The 18,563-nt window shown below is 43.4% G+C and overlaps 1 pseudogene; it reads right to left on the bottom strand.

Moving 5' to 3' along the window:
• Positions 1-16,505, bottom strand: part of LOC101610979 — a 108,793-nt pseudogene extending 92,288 nt beyond the window's left edge.
• Positions 16,506-18,563: the final 2,058 nt, after the last annotated feature.

The following is an 18,563-nucleotide window of genomic DNA, read 5'->3' as shown; positions in this document are numbered from 1 at the left end:
AGCCAGGAATGCAATTGCATTGTCTCCGAAAGTCCAGAAGGCATCATTCCCAAGCACTTCTCCCATCCTCTCTCACCTTTATGTTCTTTCCATCTATGCTGTAATGTTCCCTGAGCTTTGCGGGTTGCAGGGAGACAGAGGACAGATGTCTCATTTAGTGCTGAGCGCTCAGCAGTCACTTATTCTCAGCACTTTGATGAGTTTTTGAGTCATCCCAGTTGTCACTGCCATCTGCCAAAAAAAAAAAAACGAAAGAAATCTAATGATAATCTCTAAAAAGAAGCTTTTATGACCAAAGGTGAGGGCAGCACTAATGTATAGGCATGGACATAAATATTTAGGGGGCAAGTTGGTGGGTACAGCATATACACTTAAAACAACAGTCATAGCTCCCCACTTCTCGGACACTATGACTTTCCCAACCACTGGTTTCTGAGGTTTTCAGTACCAGGCATGAATTCTTACCTGTGGAGTAGGCCTCAAATTCCATCAGAGAGCAGGTGGTTACCCCCACAACAGTCATGTCACTGTTGGAATTCATACTCCTAAGCAGTAGGCAAATATAATGCTGGCCAAGTTACTACTAATAAAATAAGAGCAAAGAAATCAGTGCACAATTTGAAATTCAGAGGAACTGGTACTTAAGCATTCAGACTCATAAAGCTGGGCGCTTCAACTGTGGAGTTCGGGTCTGAAAGACTCAGGTTCAAATTCTAAGCAGATTCCAGAGCACATTAGTCAATATCATGGGCGGAACACTTACGTCCCTAGAGATGGGCCTTTGCCATGATTATTATTAACGTTACTGTTTGCCACATCCGTGACTTCATATCTGGGTGAACATTTGGAGGTAGTGAGCCTCCCTCACTCCCTCCACCCCACAGCTTCCAAAGCCCACTCCTGTGAACTGGCTAGTGGAGATTACAAATATCACTGGAGCTGAGCCCTCCCAGCAAAGCTAGGGTGCTCACAGGGACCAAAACCCTCAACCTTGGCTTCATTATCAAGTTTCTCTAGCTGAACTAACCCAGCCCACCCTGTCAAGCATTCCCTCGCAAATACAAATCATTACCCAATAAGCCAGCGATGTGGAGACCATCCACAGCCGGTAAAGCTGGGTGGGTCAGGGCAGCCAATCTCGGAGGCTAGGAGGAAAGGGAGCAAAAGCAAAGCATTAATTATATAAACAGTTACTTGGGGGAAAAAAAAAAAAAGCTTTAAGCAAGTGTTTTTAGATTCTCCTTTAATTAGGATAAATGCTGCCTCGCTTTCATCTTTAGGTGAGCTCCCAGACTCTCCCAAGCCTGTCTTCAAATACCAACCAGAAACCCACAGAGACTGTTGGAATGAACTAACTGTGTACACTTTAAAGCCACTTTATCTTTCTGGATCCTGGCTTTGCCATCTGTACAATGAGGATATTGGAAAGAGAAACCTCCAAGGCTCCTGGAGTCGTTTCCACAGCTCTGAGCAGAGCAGCGGGGCTGACACAATGGCCACCTCACTTTCCCACCTCCTCTTTCTCACCAGGAGCAGCATAACCTCTGAAAATAGCATTTGTTTAATGAATTGCAAAAACTGTTTGGAAAAATGCAAACATTAAGATGCCCAACAACGCTCTAAGTGTGTCAATCACTTCCTGAGGGGTAGAACGGCAAAATAACAAGTGGAAAAATAATCTGGAAATACCTCAAGGAATGACTAAAAGAAGTGAGCATATTCTTAGTGATGACAAAGTTGTCTCCCTAGTTTTTAAAAAAAAATTTTTTTTAAATATCTTTTGTTCATTTTTTTTTTGAGAGCTACAGACACAGAGAGAAAGACAAATACAGAGAGAGAGAGAGAGAGAATGGGCATGCCAGGGCTTCCAGCCACTGCAAACAAACTCCAGACATGTGCGCCCCCTTGTGCATCTGGCTAACATGGGTACTGGGGAACCAAGCCTTGAACCAGGGTTCTTAGACTTCACAGGCAAGCGCTTAACCACTAAGCCATGTCTCCAGCCCTTTTTTAAAATTTGTTATTGACAATCTCCATACAGACATGCAACGTACCCTGGTCATAATCCCCTTCCTGGTTGTGGAGTGGTTTGTAGGTTTTTAATTTTTATTTTTTTAGACAGGAATCTTCATTCTAACCTAGGCTGATCCTAGAACTCACTCTGTAGCCCAAGCTGGCCTTGAACTCACAGAGATGCTCATAGCTAAGCTACCCAAGTGTTATGATTATGTGTGCCACCATGCCCAGTTCTTTTGTTGTTGATGATGTTAAAGTGACTCATTAGAAGAAACATTCTGTCTATTTTTTTTTAATTTTTAATTTATTTATGTCTGTGTGTTTTGGGTGGAGGGCAAACCAGGGCCTCTTGCCACTGCAAACAGAACACCCAACACTTGTGCCACTTTGGGGGTCAAGCTCTATGTAGGTGGTTGGGGACCTGAAACCAGGCCAGCTGGCACTCGGCATTGAGTACTGAATGGGATGCCAAAAGAGCAGGAGCCAGATACCGAAGAATAAATGATGCTAGAAAGCCTACTTGTCAGGACTGGAGAGATTGCTCAGTGGTTAAAAGTGCTTGCTTGCAAAGCCTTCTGGTTGGGGTTTTATTCCCCAGTACCCATATAAAGTCAGCTGCTCATGTGGCTCATGTGTCTTGAGTTTGTTTGCAGCAGCAGGAGGCCATGGCATGCTCACACTTTCTTCCTTTCTCCCTCTCTCAGTAAATAAAAATTGTATTAAAAATAAAAGAACAGGGCTGGATGGATGAATTAGCAGTTAAGGCACTTGCCTGCAAAACCTAAGGACCCATGTTCCACTTCCCAGATTCCACATAAGCCAGATGCACAAGGTGATGTATGTATGAGGTCGCACGTGTCCACAAGGTGGTGCATGCTTCTGGAGTTCAATTGCAATAGTCAGAGGCCCTGGGATGCAAATTCTCTCTCTCTCTCTCTCTCTCTCTCTCTCTCTCTCTCTCTCATAAAAAATACATAAGTAAATAAATGAATAAATAAATAAAAGAACAGCCCACCTTTCATCTTCATGTAATGGGGAACTTTTTCTTGGTCGATTGTAAACTAGGAACTAATCTTGTCATGTTTGTCTTATATAATGGTAGCAGGGCTAGGAATGGATTGAAAAGGTGACCGGTCTCTAGCTCAGAGACGTGCTGGGAAGCAGTTCTAGGGAACCATGAACGGAGGGGACAAAGGCACTCACCGCAGGAAGAAGAGGAGGAAGCTTCTCTGCAGCTGGGATAGTTAGGCTGAGGAGGTCTCCTGGGATTCTCCCTGGGGCAGCTGAGAGGTCAGGATGACATTCACTGAGAGAGAAGAGGAGCATGGGAGAAGCAGGAGCAGATCAAGCAAGGGGACCAGCTGGGGTCTCCTGGAGATTGTGTGAAGAGGAACTAAGGAAGGCATCACCACCTGTCCCCAACCTGCGGAAGATCTCTCCACTGAGCCAGAGACTGGAGTCGTCCACTTGTCCCAAGTCAACATGTCCCTCTAAGGAAGGGAACAAAGATTTTGATGAATCCTGGTAGTCACGAGGACTGTTGCTGCTGATTGGTTATTTATACGTTTGAAAGCTACCCCTCCTCCCCACCCGTAACCACAGGAACTGAAAGTTGACCTTGGCTGAAAAACTATTGGCCATCACCAGCCTTTATTATGACAATGTCCTCTTGTCATCCAATGGGCTCCTTCTACTTTGTCTTCCAGAAATGGCCATCTGGCTTACCGTAAGAGTGTGGATGAATGTATGTTGTAGATAGTTCCATGATGCTGGGATGATCATCCAAACCAGACATAGTTTAGGGGAGGAGTGGGTTTATTTCAGGCTTACAGATCCTGGAGTAGTTCCATCAAATGATGGAAGAAGCCGGCTCGCTTTCATAAATCCAAGCAGAGGGAAAGAGACCGCCAGCAGCCAGCAAACACCAAAAAGCAACAAACACAAACTTGCAGCAAGCAGGACCCCAGAGCTCAGACTTCTTTCTTACTCCTCTGGGCTTGAATTCAGATCCACCCCCAGTGATGCCTTCAGGCTGGACTCCAGGACCCGCTGCCAGTGACACCAAGTAACAAGTTTAATTTGAGCACCTGAGTCTATGGGGAGCACACAGTGAAGCTGCCATAGTGTGCGTGTGCTTGCTCTGGTGCATGTGTACATACATGCACGTGAACATGCAGAGGCCAGAGGACAACCTTGTGTGTCCTTCCTGAGTGACCATGTTGCTGCTGCTGCTTGGCCTGGAACTGGCCAAGTAAGCTAGACCAGCTGGCCAGCAAGACCAAGCACTTCCATTGAGGGCTTGGCTTAAAGGCATGAGCTACAATGCCTGGCTTTGGTTGTTTGCTTATTTGTTTGTCTGATTAGTTGTTGGGATTTGGGGATCAAACTCGGCTCCAACTGAGCCACTTTTCTAAACCCAGGAGTTTGTTTTTGTAAGTGATAAAGACTCCACTTTTCTTTCCCCTAAAGGTTGTTTCAGCCAAATCACTTTAATCTGCTATTTTAATTTCAAAGTAAAAGGAATGTTAAATGGGAACAAAAGAAAGAAAAGGAATGTTCTCTGAGCCCTAAAGTGCCTAAAGTCTTGAAGTAGGCTTCAAGGAGTATTCATTTTTCAATAAGCCTGTCATGTCACCCTAAAACAACTATAAACACCCTGAGGGCAAATAGATTATGTGTGTCTGTGGGTTCCCCAAAGCAGCTAGTGAGTACCCTGGGTAGAAAAACCTCCCGATAACAATGTTCTAACAATCAGATTTGTTTCTACCTATGCTCCTTTAACTCCTTCCATATTATGTGTCATAACTTATTGCATCCTGTTCTTTGGTTATGTCATTGCTACCCTCAGAACTGTTAAGTACTCAGTGAGATTTCTGAAGACAGTCATGCTAGCTCAGACTTGGTCTCACCTTGTGTGGTCATCAGTAGTATGCAAAATAAAACTGTTGACTCATATGTGTGGTTTTGTCTAGACTAAATGGATCCTGCTCTATTCTCCCTTCTGAAAGTAAAACAAATGTCTCAGCTTAAACAAGACTAGAATAAGTACTTAGAAGCCCACCCTCAAAATACACACAGGCTCCTGTATGGCAGCCTCGCTATGTCATTTCTCCCAGAGTTTGCCCTGCCTTGGACCTCTGCCGGCTACACCTAGGAAGGCAGTGTCACCTTCAGTGGGTGATGTCCCCATGCAGGCTTAGAAGAAGCATTGCTAACTTGCAGGCTCATGTCTTGGGAATTGCATCATCAAAAGATTTTGGTCCATTGCAAGATGTTGCACCCACTGAGCAGACCCTACCAGAAAAGGGAAACAGGAAGGGCAGAAGGAGACAGAAGAGAATGAGAAAGTTCTCAGGCAGACCAAGAACGAGCAGAGCTCTTCCGATCCCAAGATATCCACAAGTGTGGACTGCAGCTGAGGGAGAGAAGCAGAGCCTCACACCACGGCATCCAGCTCCATGGTGATCCAAAGGTGCTGAGGGAACAGGGGTCAAATATCTAGGAAGGTCTGAAAGGAGCTGTGTGGACTGGGAACTGGCTTGTAGCTCTGTACTGTTCAGGCTGGGCCCTGGAAAACCAGGGCGGTGTATGTACGTAAGAGCACAGCAGAGAACATCCTCCATTGGTTTTCTTCATTGAAGAAGCAGGCACCCTCACGAGGTATCTGGTGTAGAACTCCAGCCTCACAGTTGAGCACTAGGAAATCTGGTTGATCAGGACAGGGTAAAGGAAATGCATGCAGTGAGCACAAGCCAGTGAGGGGTCCTTACCAGCCAGTAAATAGCCTGTACACAGCCTCTGTCAGTACCCAGGCTCTCTTGGCCTTTTCCCCCATGACAAACTAGACCTTTTTTGTTTTAAATACAGTAGTTAAAAACAATCTTTTTTTTTTTTTTTTTTTTTAGGTAGGGTCTCACTCTGGCTCAGCCTGACCTGGAATTCACTATGTATTCTCAGGGTGGCCTCAAACTCATGGTAATCCTCCTACCTCTGCCTCCCAAGTGCTGTTATTAAAGGCGTGCGCCACCACGCCAGGCTAAAAAAAAAAAAAAAAAAAAAGTCTTTCTTTTTTTTTTTTTTTTTTTTGCAACAATTCTCTTTAAATACAGAAAGTCGAGACTGGAGAGATGGTTCAGTGGTTAAGGAACTTGCTTGTAAAGCACCAGGTTCAATTCCCAGTAACCACATAAGCCCGATTCACAAGGTAGTGAATGCATTTGGAGTTCATTTGCAGGGGTGGAGGAAGTCCTTGGTGTGCCCATTCAATCTCTCTCTCTCCCTATAGATAGAGACAGAGATAGATACAGGTCAATAGAGATATACCTCTTTCTCTCTCAAATAAATAAGATTTAAATACAGAAAGCATTCCTTTGTAACGTGTCCCTTTAAATACTCTTACAATCCTCATAAATTTGTCGAAAGTAATTAATTAAAATAATTAGATAATTAAAAAATAATTAAAATAATTGGTACATATACAAAAAAAGAAAAATGGTTTCAAAATACTTCCAATTGTTATAATGTGTTTACAATGATTTTGACCTTTCTACTAGCAATTATATATATATATATATATATATATATATATATATATATATATATATATATATATATATTTTTTTTTTAATCATGATCCCTTCCCATTACCTTCTCTTGCCCGCTTCCTCTCCACCCCTTCTTTCCAACTAGTCTCTTCCATGTTCATGTTCTTGCTCCTGCGCCACTCCACGATGGAATGCCGATAGGCCCAAGGTTGCGGAGGTCTTGTGAAGGTGGTGACAGCCACAGTGAGGTCACGAGTGCACTGGCAGATCCTGACTGCGAGACCGTGGAATATATCTGTCCTCTCCTTTGCTCGCAGAAGTTTCCCTTTGAAGTTGGCAATGATTACTGGGAAGACACAGACCTCTTCAAACTGCCGAGAATAAGTGACGGTGGCGTGCTCAGTGCGAAAGGAAACAGCTCTATCACTCCCTCCAAAGCTCAGGGGACATTGGGTAAGAGGGGGAGGCAGAGTGCAAAGAGCCAGAGGGCGGGGAAGAGTGCTTAGGAACACGCTTTCAGACGTGAAGTGGTGGTGGCATCCGTGACCTCACAGACACCGTCAGAGGTGGTACCTGCCAACACTCCATCGTGGATGGCACAGGAGGACAACAACAAGAAGATACCAAAAGAAAAGGTTGGGAAGAAGAAGGGGTTTATTGGAAGGGCAAGGGAGAAGGGGAGACATGAGAATGTAACAGGAGAAGATTATGGTCAACCTATATCATAAACTTATGTAAAAATGGACAATAAAATTGCCATGCAAAAAGAAAAATAAAGGATGACTAATAAACATAATGATAACCAATATTTGGGGAGATAAAACTCATGGTGAACTTAAAATTGTCAACAACAAGTAATATGGCAAATCTAAGCAAAAAGTTCACATTAATATTGTAATAGGGCTGGAGTGATGGCTTAGCAGATAAGGCACATGCCTGCAAAGCCAAAGCAACCCAGTTCGATTCTCCAGGACCCACATAAGCCATATACACAAGGGGGCGCATGCATCTGGAGTCCATTTGCAGTGTTGGAGGCCCTGGCACACCCATTCTCTCTCTCTCTCTTTCTCATAAGTAAATAAATAAAATATATTTTAAAATATTATAACAAAATAAGTATTTTTTAAAAAGCTGATCCAGCCAAGAATGGTGGAAAATGCATTTAATCCCAGCACTCAAGAGGCAGAGGTAGGTGGATCACCATGAGTTCAAGACCACCCTGAGGCTATATAGTGAATTCCAGGTTAGCCTGGACTAGAGCGAGATCCTATCTTGGGGGGGGGAAAAAAAAGTTGATCCAGGCTGAAGAGATGGATCAGCAGTTTAGGTACCTGCTTGCAAAGCCAAAAGACCTGGGTCCGATTACCCAGTACCCACATAAAGCCAGATGCAGACTGGTGCATGCGTCTGGAGTTTGTTTGCAGTGGCATAAACCCTGGGGTATCCTTTCTCTCTCCCTCTCTCTCTCCTTACAGGAAAATTTCAAAAAATAAAGCTGATTCTCTGAGAGGTGAATATTTACAAACTGTTGGTAAGACCAATCCAAACTTTAAAAAATAAAGAAGCTGTGTATTAACTATGGTAGAGACATAACCACAGATTTGTGGAAATTCCAAGACATATGAGAACACGGTCATCAACTTTGTGCCAATAGATTTTTAAATATAGGTGAAATGAACAATTTTTGAAAAGTTTTTAAATTCCTAAAATTGAAGGAAAAACATAAAACTAACTAAACAGTACTAATTAAAGACACTGACTCATCCAGCCAGTACTTTCTCCATAACATAATCCCAAGCCCCCTGGTTGTACTGTGAGCAATCTCCAAACTCTAAGAAACAATTACCCTCCTTTTTCTGGATTTGCATTTAAGTTACATTATTTTTAGTTGGTACATAAAAAATAAACATTTCACTGCTGGGGAGATGTCTCAGTAGTTAAAGGGGCTTGCTTGCAAAGCCTGTTGGCCTGGGTTTGATTCCCTAGTGGCCACGTAAAGCCAGATGCACAATGTGGTGCATGCATCTGTAGTTTTCTCATAGTGGCAAAAGGCCCTGGCACATCCACACTTTCTCAAATAAATACAAACAATTTATATATATGATATATATATATATATATATATATATATATATATATATATATCAATGCAGTATTGTGATGTCTCAATGCATGTAGGTATAATATAATATTTAAATCAAATTAAACATAAGCTCCTCAAAACATTTGCCATATCTTTATATAAGAACATTTAAAATCCCTTCTCCCTTTTTGAAATATATATCTATGCATAGTATCTCCATGTTCATGCCTTTTCACCAGCCTTCTTTCTGCACGGCATGATGAGGGGTAATTTCACCCCACGATGGTACCTCCCCAGGTGAAGAAACTTAAACACAAATGCCCCTGTGGGAAAGAAGAAGAGTGGCCTATTACTAAATAAATCCCCATGGACACACAACTCATGTCAGAGGAAGTTGGAGCCCACATAAGGCTCATAAAGGATGTAGTTTATATATATTCATATATATATGTATATATATACATATATATATGTGTGTGTGTGTGTGTGTGTGTGTGTGTGTGTGTGTGTGTGTGTGTATATATATATATATATATATATATATATATATATATATATATATATATATGTATGTATGTATTTCAGTTGGAAACTTAAGTGGCAACATATGGTCATCAGTCCAGGAAGGTCTGGGAAACAGTAGTTGTTCCAGTCTCTGAAAGAAGAGGTGTCTGTGGAAGGATGTCAACTGAGGTTGAATTGGGAGGACTTGTTTGCATTCTGTCCTATGAGGATCTTAGAAGAATCTAGAAAAGTCATAGCCCAGGTTTCCATGTTTTTCAATTGATTAGTTCAGGAGGAATAATTATGTAACAAGAAATATTTCTGTTGTAATTTCTTGCTGGTGAGCTTTAACAAAGGTAGTTATTAATGTTTTTATTTGAATGAGGGAAACAGAAAAGGAGAAGGAGAAAGAGAGAGAGCGCATGGGCACACCAGGGTCTCCTGCCAGTGCAATCGAACACCAGATGTGTGCCACACTTGGTGCACGTGACTTTACGTGGGTACTGGGGGATTGAACCTGAACTGTCATGTCAGGCTTTTCAAGAAAGCACCTTTAACCACTGGGCCATCTCTCCAGCCCCCCAGAAGTACTTTTGACTAGTCAGACAATGAGGAAAGAGAATTCCACACTAACGATCGGCGTGGGGAAAGCTGACACACTGTCTCTGCTTCAGCTGGGGAGAGGCACTCTCTTGGAGACCATGAGACAGGAGGTGACCACTTCAGCTGTCACCTAGACTCTGTCCTAGTCCTGATCATGAACCATCGCATGTTGTCCCTGAGCACTCTTCTGTAACCCAAATGATACTATCAGGTTTCTCAACTGAGGACCCACAATTAGTAAAGCAGTCATATTTTAAATTGTTTTTAACATTTTATTTATTTATTTATCTATTTGAGACAGAAAGAGGGAGAGAGAGAGAGAGAGAGAGAGAGAGAGAGAGAGAGAGAGAGAGAGAGAGAATGGCATGCCAGGGCCTCTAGCCATGGCAAAGGAACTCAAGACATGTGTTGCCTTGTGCATCTGGCTTACCTGGGTCCTCAGGAGCCGAACCTGGGTCCTTGGGCTTCATAGGCAAGTGCCTTAACCACTATAAGCCATCCTTCCAGCTCTAAACCCCAGAATTTTTATTTAGAATTCACTTATTAAAGAAAATATGATCTAAATACTTTGGGGAAGGGAAATTTAAAAAAATATATTTTTGACATCTTCACAATGCCTGCAATATATTTTGATTTTCTTCTCCCCAGTTGCCCTTTCTTTTTTTTTTTTTAAATATTTTATTTATTTATTTGAGAGTGACAGAGACAGAGAGAAAGACAGATAGAGGGAGAGAGAGAGAATGGGCACGCCAGGGCTTCCAGCCTCTGCAAACGAACTCCAGACGTGTGCGCCCCCTTGTGCATCTGGCTAACGTGGGACCTGGGGAACCGAGCCTCGAACCGGGGTCCTTAGGCTTCACAGGCGAGCGCTTAACCGCTAAGCCATCTCTCCAGCCCAAGTTGCCCTTTCTTATCACATCCCCTCCTACCAGTGTCCTTCTTCTTCCTCATGCCCATCTTACTTTCATGTCTTCATTTGTTTGACTCATTGCATTAAATTAGGGTTGCTTGCTTGGTCGTGGGTAGAAGCTTACTTGCTGTGGAATGGACAACTTACCAGTGGCAACAGTACGAAGGAAAGAATGTGGTTTCCTTCACCCAGCCGCCCCTGGCTAGCGTAGGAGGTATGGGGTCTCACATACTGGAAAGGAGATTTTTTTTTTTAATTTTTTTTGTTGTTGTTCATTTTTTTTGTTTATTTGAGAGTGACAGACATAGAGAGAAAGACAGATAGAGGGAGAGAGAGAGAATGGGCGCGCCAGGGCTTCCAGCCACTGCAAACGAACTCCAGACGCGTGCGCCCCCTTGTGCATCTGGCTAATGTGGGACCTGGGGAACCGAGCCTCGAACCAGGGTCCTCACAGGCAAGCACTTAACCGCTAAGCCATCTCTCCAGCCCAGGAGATTTTTTTTTCACAAGGTAAAGTCATTTTATGACTTATCTGCGAGTTTGTTTAATGTAGAATGATGTTGTTGCCTCAGAGATACTTCAATTATCCTTTTCTATTGAAGTCAGCTTCACAGTGTGTTAACAAGATTGATTTTGTACCCTTGTTTAGGTCCATCTGTTCTGCAGTGTGCTGTTATAAATTGAAATAGTTTCTCGTGTTGATCTTTCTGCCTACAAGTAGAAGCAGCTAAGAAGATAGCAGGATTCATTACACTTAAAATAGACTTATTTGTGGGGACCAGAGAGATGGCTTCGTGGTTAAGGCATTTGCCTACAAAGCCAAATGATCCGGGTTCAACTCTCCAGGACCCACGTAAGCCAGACGCACAGGGGGCGCATGCATCTGGAGTTACCTTGCAGTGGCGGGAGGCCCTAGCGCACCCATTCTCTCCCTCTCTCTCTTTCTCTCTCTCAAATAAATAAATAAATAGATACAATATATTTTTAAAAAATTATTTGTGAGAGAGAGTGGGAGAATGGGCATGTTAGGACCTCCTGCCACTGCGAACAAATGCCAAATACATGCACCACTTTGTGCATCTGGTTTTACATGGGTATTGGGGAATCAAACTCCAGCCGTCAGGCCTTGCAAGAAAGCTCCGTTAACCACTGAGCCATCTCTCCAAACCTCATTGTACTTTTGGCAAAGGAATGGCCATGGCAAGAAAGACACAAAGGAGAGCCATTTAGGCTGTCGATGACAGAGGCATAAAATTACCTGTCTCACAGTGGAGTGCTCAGCACTCATGGAGACATCTCTATCCCACCCTCTGAGACTCGGGGGCCATTGCAGAAGTGGTGGGAAGAAGGCGAGAGCCAAAGAGAGGATGAGGAGGAACACTTCGCAATGCTATCTTTCACAGAGGCCTTGGCATTCATGACCTCACACTGACTGGCATCACCTGCGCTAAGAACTGCATAACACAGGGCCCACCAGCATGTTGTCACAGATGATGGACAGGGCAAAACTATGACATCAAAAGAGAAGAGGGACTCACTGCAAAGACAATGGGATTCCATGGAGGAGGGGACTTTGAAAGGAGTGACTAAAGAAAGTGGGAGAAGGGGATTATGATCAGAGTACATCATTCATATGTATGGAGTTGTCATAAAAGAGTTAGAAGAAGGGCTAGAGAGATGGCTTAGTGGTTAAGCACTTGCCTGTGAAGCCTAAGGACCCAAGTTGGAGGTTCAATTCCCCAGGACCCATGTTAGCCAGATGCACAAGGGGGAACATGCATCTGGAGTTCGTCTGCAGTGGCTGGAGGCCCTGGTGCACCCATTCTCTTTCTCTCTCTGTCTGCCTCTTTCTCTCTGTCACTCTCAAATAAATAAATAGAAATTTAAAAAAAATTTAAAAAGTTAGAAGAAAATGATTGTCTTAGACCTAGGACTTGAAGTGTCCATGGGCAGTATTGGTTTAGGAAAATATCTTTGATGCCTAGCTTCTCAAACCTCTGTAGCTGAATTATAATCTCCCTTGAATTTACCTATATATTCAATGAATCTTCTGAGAAATAGAAATACCTACTCATGTACACTTTGGAACATTTCAGGTATGAAAATGCTATTGGGTCATCTAAAACTAATGTAGAAGGAGAGACGCATTCCTTTGACTAGGATGTGCCACTATGTTCTGAAGGTCATTCTGCCCGCTTACACCAGCCTCTTTCCAATTCTGCTCTGGTTTATGCTTCAAGACCCAGCTCTAATTTCACCTCCCTGGGCCCTCCCTGAACAAGGAGACCATATTCTCCCTGAAGGGACTTATTCCTTAGAGATATGGTCGATCTCGGCTTAAATCATAATTGACTACAATTATCTTCCTTATAGCCCAAATCTTTACAATTTTGTGAACTCACCTCAGCTCCTAGGAAGGCCTTGCTCATAGCAAGACCTTTATAAATGTTTCACTGACTAATTATTTGTCCATATGGGAAGTTTGAAAATATCTTAATAATTGCATGAAAGCTACTTATTTTCATTCGTTCTTGCCCTGAAGACCCATTCAGAGAACAGACGGGAACCTGAGGCAGGAAGACCATCATGTCACCCTGTTGGCAGAATGGACGGGACTCCTGGAACTGCACAGTAACTGTCACACTTTCCAGTCAAAACCATTCATTCCTCTCTGAGGCAGAAGCCTTGCAGGGAGGCTATCCTCTCATTACACCTGATCTTAAGTTGCCTGAGGAAAATCACATCCATTCAACATCCCAAAGCAGAGAAGTCCCAAGAGCACCCAGCAGCGAGTCCCCACCAAGAAATGTTCCAGTCTCAAAAGATGGAGGAATTAGTGGGTTTTATACCTGAAAGTAACAGTGGGTTTTCCAGCATGACCTTAAATTATTTAACAAGCCTTCTGTGACAAACACTGTGAAAACTATGCTCTTTGAACATTGTTTCCCTTTTATAACCTCTGGTAGAAGTGGCCCTCTTCCTCCGTCTCTCTGAGGACGCCACCACCTGCATAACAACTTGGTCAGGCACAAGCCTCTTTCCCAGCCCAGTGAGGGACTCAGGGTTAAGCACAGTGCAAAAGTAAGTCTAGTTTCCCAAGAGCATTCCCCAACTTCCTAACCTGAATAATTCATCCTGCCCGGACAGGAGCAGGCCACCGTGGCCGCAGGGAGATGGCCTCTACACTGAAAGCCTCACCTGGACAAACTGTCGCTTCCTGGCAGCAGAAAGCCTTGCTTTCTGTTAGGTGCCAAAGCTCTGACTCAAGGTCAGGCTGATGACCACTGCAACTTAAATTAGGGTATCATGAGGTAGAAATTGGTGCTTCCCAATGTGCTTGTCATCTTTTCACTCACAAACCATGCAGCTGAATTATGTTTTCTTTTAATGTTTTATAACTTTTTAATAAACACTTGCTATATAGCCATATCTGAAAATACAAATCAACTTCTCAGAGTTAAAAATTAGATTTAAAAAACGTTTAACTTCATAAGAAAATGTTGTTTTATTCATTGTACAGCATTGAAGAATAAACCTGCCTTAAGATTTCAAATTTGACAAGCATGTAGCAAATTTCATAAAGCACCCAACCAAGATACAATTTTAAATATACAGATACTTATTCCATAACCTGAAGCTATTTATCATAAAACTTCCTCATTGTTATTCACTCATTTCTGCCTCTAAAATAAGCCCTGGCCACAAAATAGTGGTTCTCTACTAGGGGTGACTTTGACCCCTGGGGGACATTTGGTGATGTTACAATTTTGGTTGTCATGGCAGAAACGGGTGCTAAGTGGCATCTAATGTGTAGAGAGCAGACGCTATCAAGCTCTCAACTCCAAGGATGGCCCCACAGTGGAGAATCCAGACCAAATGCTGATAGAGCCAAACATTTTAATGTCTGGAGAGGACTCAGTCCCATCTTATTAGTAGCATCTCTTCCACCGTACTTCTGAAAAGAATTGGCTGCTCAATAGCAAATAAGAATTTAAGTCAACTAATTATCATTACCAAAAGCAATAGTTACCTTTTGGTAGCAAAATGATGCCCAGGATAGTTAAAGCACAAAAACAACTTAGAATGACAGAAAGTAGGGTGTACAATCGGCCCTCCACATCTAAGAGTTTAGTCAACATGTATTGAAAATATCTTAAAATTTTTGCATCTGTGCTCTGCATGTGTGCACCGTTGCTTGCCCCTATGTCCTAACCAGCACCGGGTTACAACAATTCACACTGTATTAGGTATTGTAAGTACTCTAGAGAGGACGGGAAGTGTAAGGGAGCGTGTGTGAAGTTACATGCAAATCCTGTCATCATATAGAAGAGGTTGGAGAATCCACAGACTTTTTTTTTATCATGAATGGACTCCTGAAATCCATCAGGTATGAAGGCTCACGGATGCTGACTGGATACCCCTTACTTTCCTTTGAACCTGCTCGGCCTGTTTTCCCTCTTTGGGGGAGGTGGGGACGCTAGGGGCATTCAACGACCCAAGGCCTCACCCGCTAGGCGGTCACATTACCACTGAGCTACCTCTGCAGCCCTGCTGGGCCAGTTTAATCAGAGAATGAAGACTGTTTGGAAGTAGCTATGTAAACTGTTTCCTTTGCTCATTTTTCTAGGCTTTTGATAAAATTTAATAATATATAAAGCACATGGAAAATAGCAAATTGTTCTGAAAATGTCAGAATGGAAATAGTTTTATTTATTTCTTCAAGTTTGCCATGCCCATTAATTTTCTACTGCTTAAATTGTTTTGTTTTGTTTTGTTTTTTACAATAGCCTCTCATAAGTGTTTTACAAACAGCAGAGCACATATAAGAGTTAGTACAAAATTGTAAGTCAGTTGTTTTCTTTCCTCACCCACACAAAGTTGGGTTGAACAGTATCTGATTCATAAGAGGGAGCCCAATTTAAAACAAACAAACAAAATTCCCATTCTTGCTGGGTGTGGTGGTGCACGCCTTTAATCCCAGCACTCGGGAGGCAGAGATGGGAGGATTGCCGTGAGTTCGAGGCCACCCTGAGACTCCATAGTGAATTCCAGGTCAGCCTGGGCTACAGTGAGACCCTACTTAGAAAAACCAAAAAAAAAAAAAAAAAAAAAATCCCATTCTTACTACATAAAGAGACTGTTTAGTAATTATTCACTTACATACTCACTTCCTATGTATTTTCTCATGGTCAGCAAACTGATTTATAGGGTTCAAGTTATCCCACCATTTAAAGAGAAATGTATCTACAATAATTTTAAACTGTGTAGTCAATTTATTTACATCATTGGCTGCTTTTTTCCCTAATTTCTTTCAGTTCTTCCTTTGACACATAGCAATAGCTTTGGATCTCATTGGGATCTGGATTCAAGGTTACATTCTTCCTCAAAAGTGAAACATAATCAGTTTCATGTTCACCCCAGATACCAGCTGCTTGTGCCTTACAGTAAATTTGTGTTACGTACTTCATTTCATGTGGATGGGCCTCTTCCAAGGGCATGCGCAGCTCCGCTTGTGGACGCCTCTGCGGTGCCCGTTTTACACCAGCACACTGTGGGCGTCAAGCTCATCTGGGTTATTTAATAGATGACTACAGCAACTTCTGGTAAGACAACCTGGAATTGGTAATTTTAGCCTTTGATCTCTGCTGCAGCAAACGCTTATTTTCAGTGTTCAATAAAAAGACGCTGAAAGCTTGCTGCAATAATCCTTTGTCAGTGTTTCCATGTAGGTGACAATTCTTCTTGGTGTCAGCCCCAATTTTATTGTCGTTTTCATCAATATGAACACAAAACTCTGCCAGAAGTTGAACTTGTTGCTCATGGAGATGGTATTTATTTCAGGCATTGCGACAGAATGTCAGGTCTGTCCTAGAACACATTCCACTCGGTACCTGGTCCCCATCTCATTCCATCCCTGGCTCTCCCCAGAAGCAGCTTACCAGCACATCAGGCAAGAGATCACGATTAAATTATTAAGCAACAGCAAAGTAAATCTCACTATGTTCTGTTATGGTTTTGTGTTGGGGACGTAGGTTGTACACACCTCCACTCGTTTGAGTGTTCGAACCACAGATTTTGTCACAGTCAATCTGCATGCATGAATTTTCAGTATCTTAAGAGCTCACATGGACAAGGCTTTGGCTACCACTAAATGAAAATGAGGGAATGAGAGAACCAAAGCTCCAGTGTGTCTGAAGACCATCGAGGCAGGAGAAACAGGTGGCAGATGCCCCTAGGGTTGGACAGAAGTGCAGTGACCCTGACCACCAGCATTATTCACACAGAGACTCTTGGCTGGAGAGGCCCAGGAAGTTGCGCAGTAGTGACAAGCACAGAATGCCCATGGACACATCGGGAGTGGGTAATTAAGGAGGTTTTAGGGATGGGTTTAAAGAGACTGAGAGAAACAATGACGAAAAGGAAGAACCCACGTAAGCCTTATGTGGTTAAGAAAACATTGATTTGATAGCTCACTGCTAAAAAAGAAAAGAAAGGGCTGGAGAGACGGTTTAGCAGTTAAGTGCTTGCCTGTGAAGCCTAAGGACCCCGGTTCAAGGCTCGATTCCCCAGGACCCACGTTGACCAGATGCACAAGGGGGCGCACACGTCTGGAGTTCTTTTGCAGTGGCTGGAGGCCCTGGTGCACCAATTCTTTCTCTCTCTCTCTCTCTCTCTCCCTCCCTCTCAAAAAAGTAAATAAAAATAAACAAAAAAAATAAAAAGAAAAACTAGAAAGTTGAGGACTCCTACCCACTCTCCCCATGTCACAGACCTATGGGGATCGGAGCTTGTTGTCTTCTGCATCCGTCAATGACAGCATCTGTAACCAAGGGCCACTGGCCTGGCTCCATGGGCCTCACTGAACTCTGCTCCTTGCCTCGGAAGCTGACGTCATTCCTGATGAACACTGCCACCACCTAAAGCCAGTGTTCTCTCCACACTTCTGTGCTGTAAGTTGCCATCTCCGTACAACCATCCTATTTCCTACTTCAGAGTCTTCTTGGAGACAACACAGTGCATACGTTAGTTTTCCTGATACGACTTTAGATGGTTTACAGAGTCACTGACGAGGCCTGAGGAACCCAGCTCCATCCTAACTTTCTGGAAGAAATCCCAAATTCCATCCTACCCACTGGGAGGGTAGAGCTTCGGCTGCTCCACGCTGGACCTGAACATCAAGGAAACAGGAAAGCTACGATTTTGTTGCCAGGAAACTGACTCCAGGGGCAGCTTGCTCCGGCCACCACGGAGCAGCAAGGTGAGGGCCCCCCAAGGCCAGTCAAAGCCCAGGGGCCTGGATGACACTATGGCAGAAGACCCGATGTCCCAGCCACAGGGATCAATGGAAGACAAGCTCCATCTTGGGGTGCTGCGGTCTGCTCCCCCATACGGCTGAGGTGAGTGCACATGGCAAAAAGAAGATGCAGCTCTTTCAGGTGAGGGTGGGCTCCAGAGAAAGAGGGTGAAGGAGAGAGGGAGCTGGACTTCCAGCAGTGAGGGTGGGAAGACAGCTCAGAGAGTAAAGGTGCCTTTGATTCCCTAGCATCCATGTGAAGCCAGGGGCCGAGTGGCACATGTGTCTGGAGTTCATTCACAGCAAGAGACTCTGGTGTACACACACGTGCACACACATGCATGTGTGCACAAGTAAAATTTTTTAAAAGCTCAATGGTCATGCTACGATCACTCGATGAGCCTCAATTTTCACGTTGGCAGAAGCGGACAGGATAACATTCGGCACACACTTAAGTTACTTCTTCCCCGACCAGCACTGACTTATGCATTAGGCGTCGAGCACACAAGTGCAGGACCCGGGATACCTTTAAGGACTCAATAAAATGATTGCATTTCTTTGATTTTATTTATTTATTTATTTATTTGAGAGTGACAGACAGAGAGAAAA

Source organism: Jaculus jaculus, chromosome 19, assembly GCF_020740685.1.
Source record: "Jaculus jaculus isolate mJacJac1 chromosome 19, mJacJac1.mat.Y.cur, whole genome shotgun sequence".
Classification (NCBI taxonomy): domain Eukaryota; kingdom Metazoa; phylum Chordata; class Mammalia; order Rodentia; family Dipodidae; genus Jaculus; species Jaculus jaculus.
This window is presented reverse-complemented; position numbering and strand designations above follow the sequence as displayed.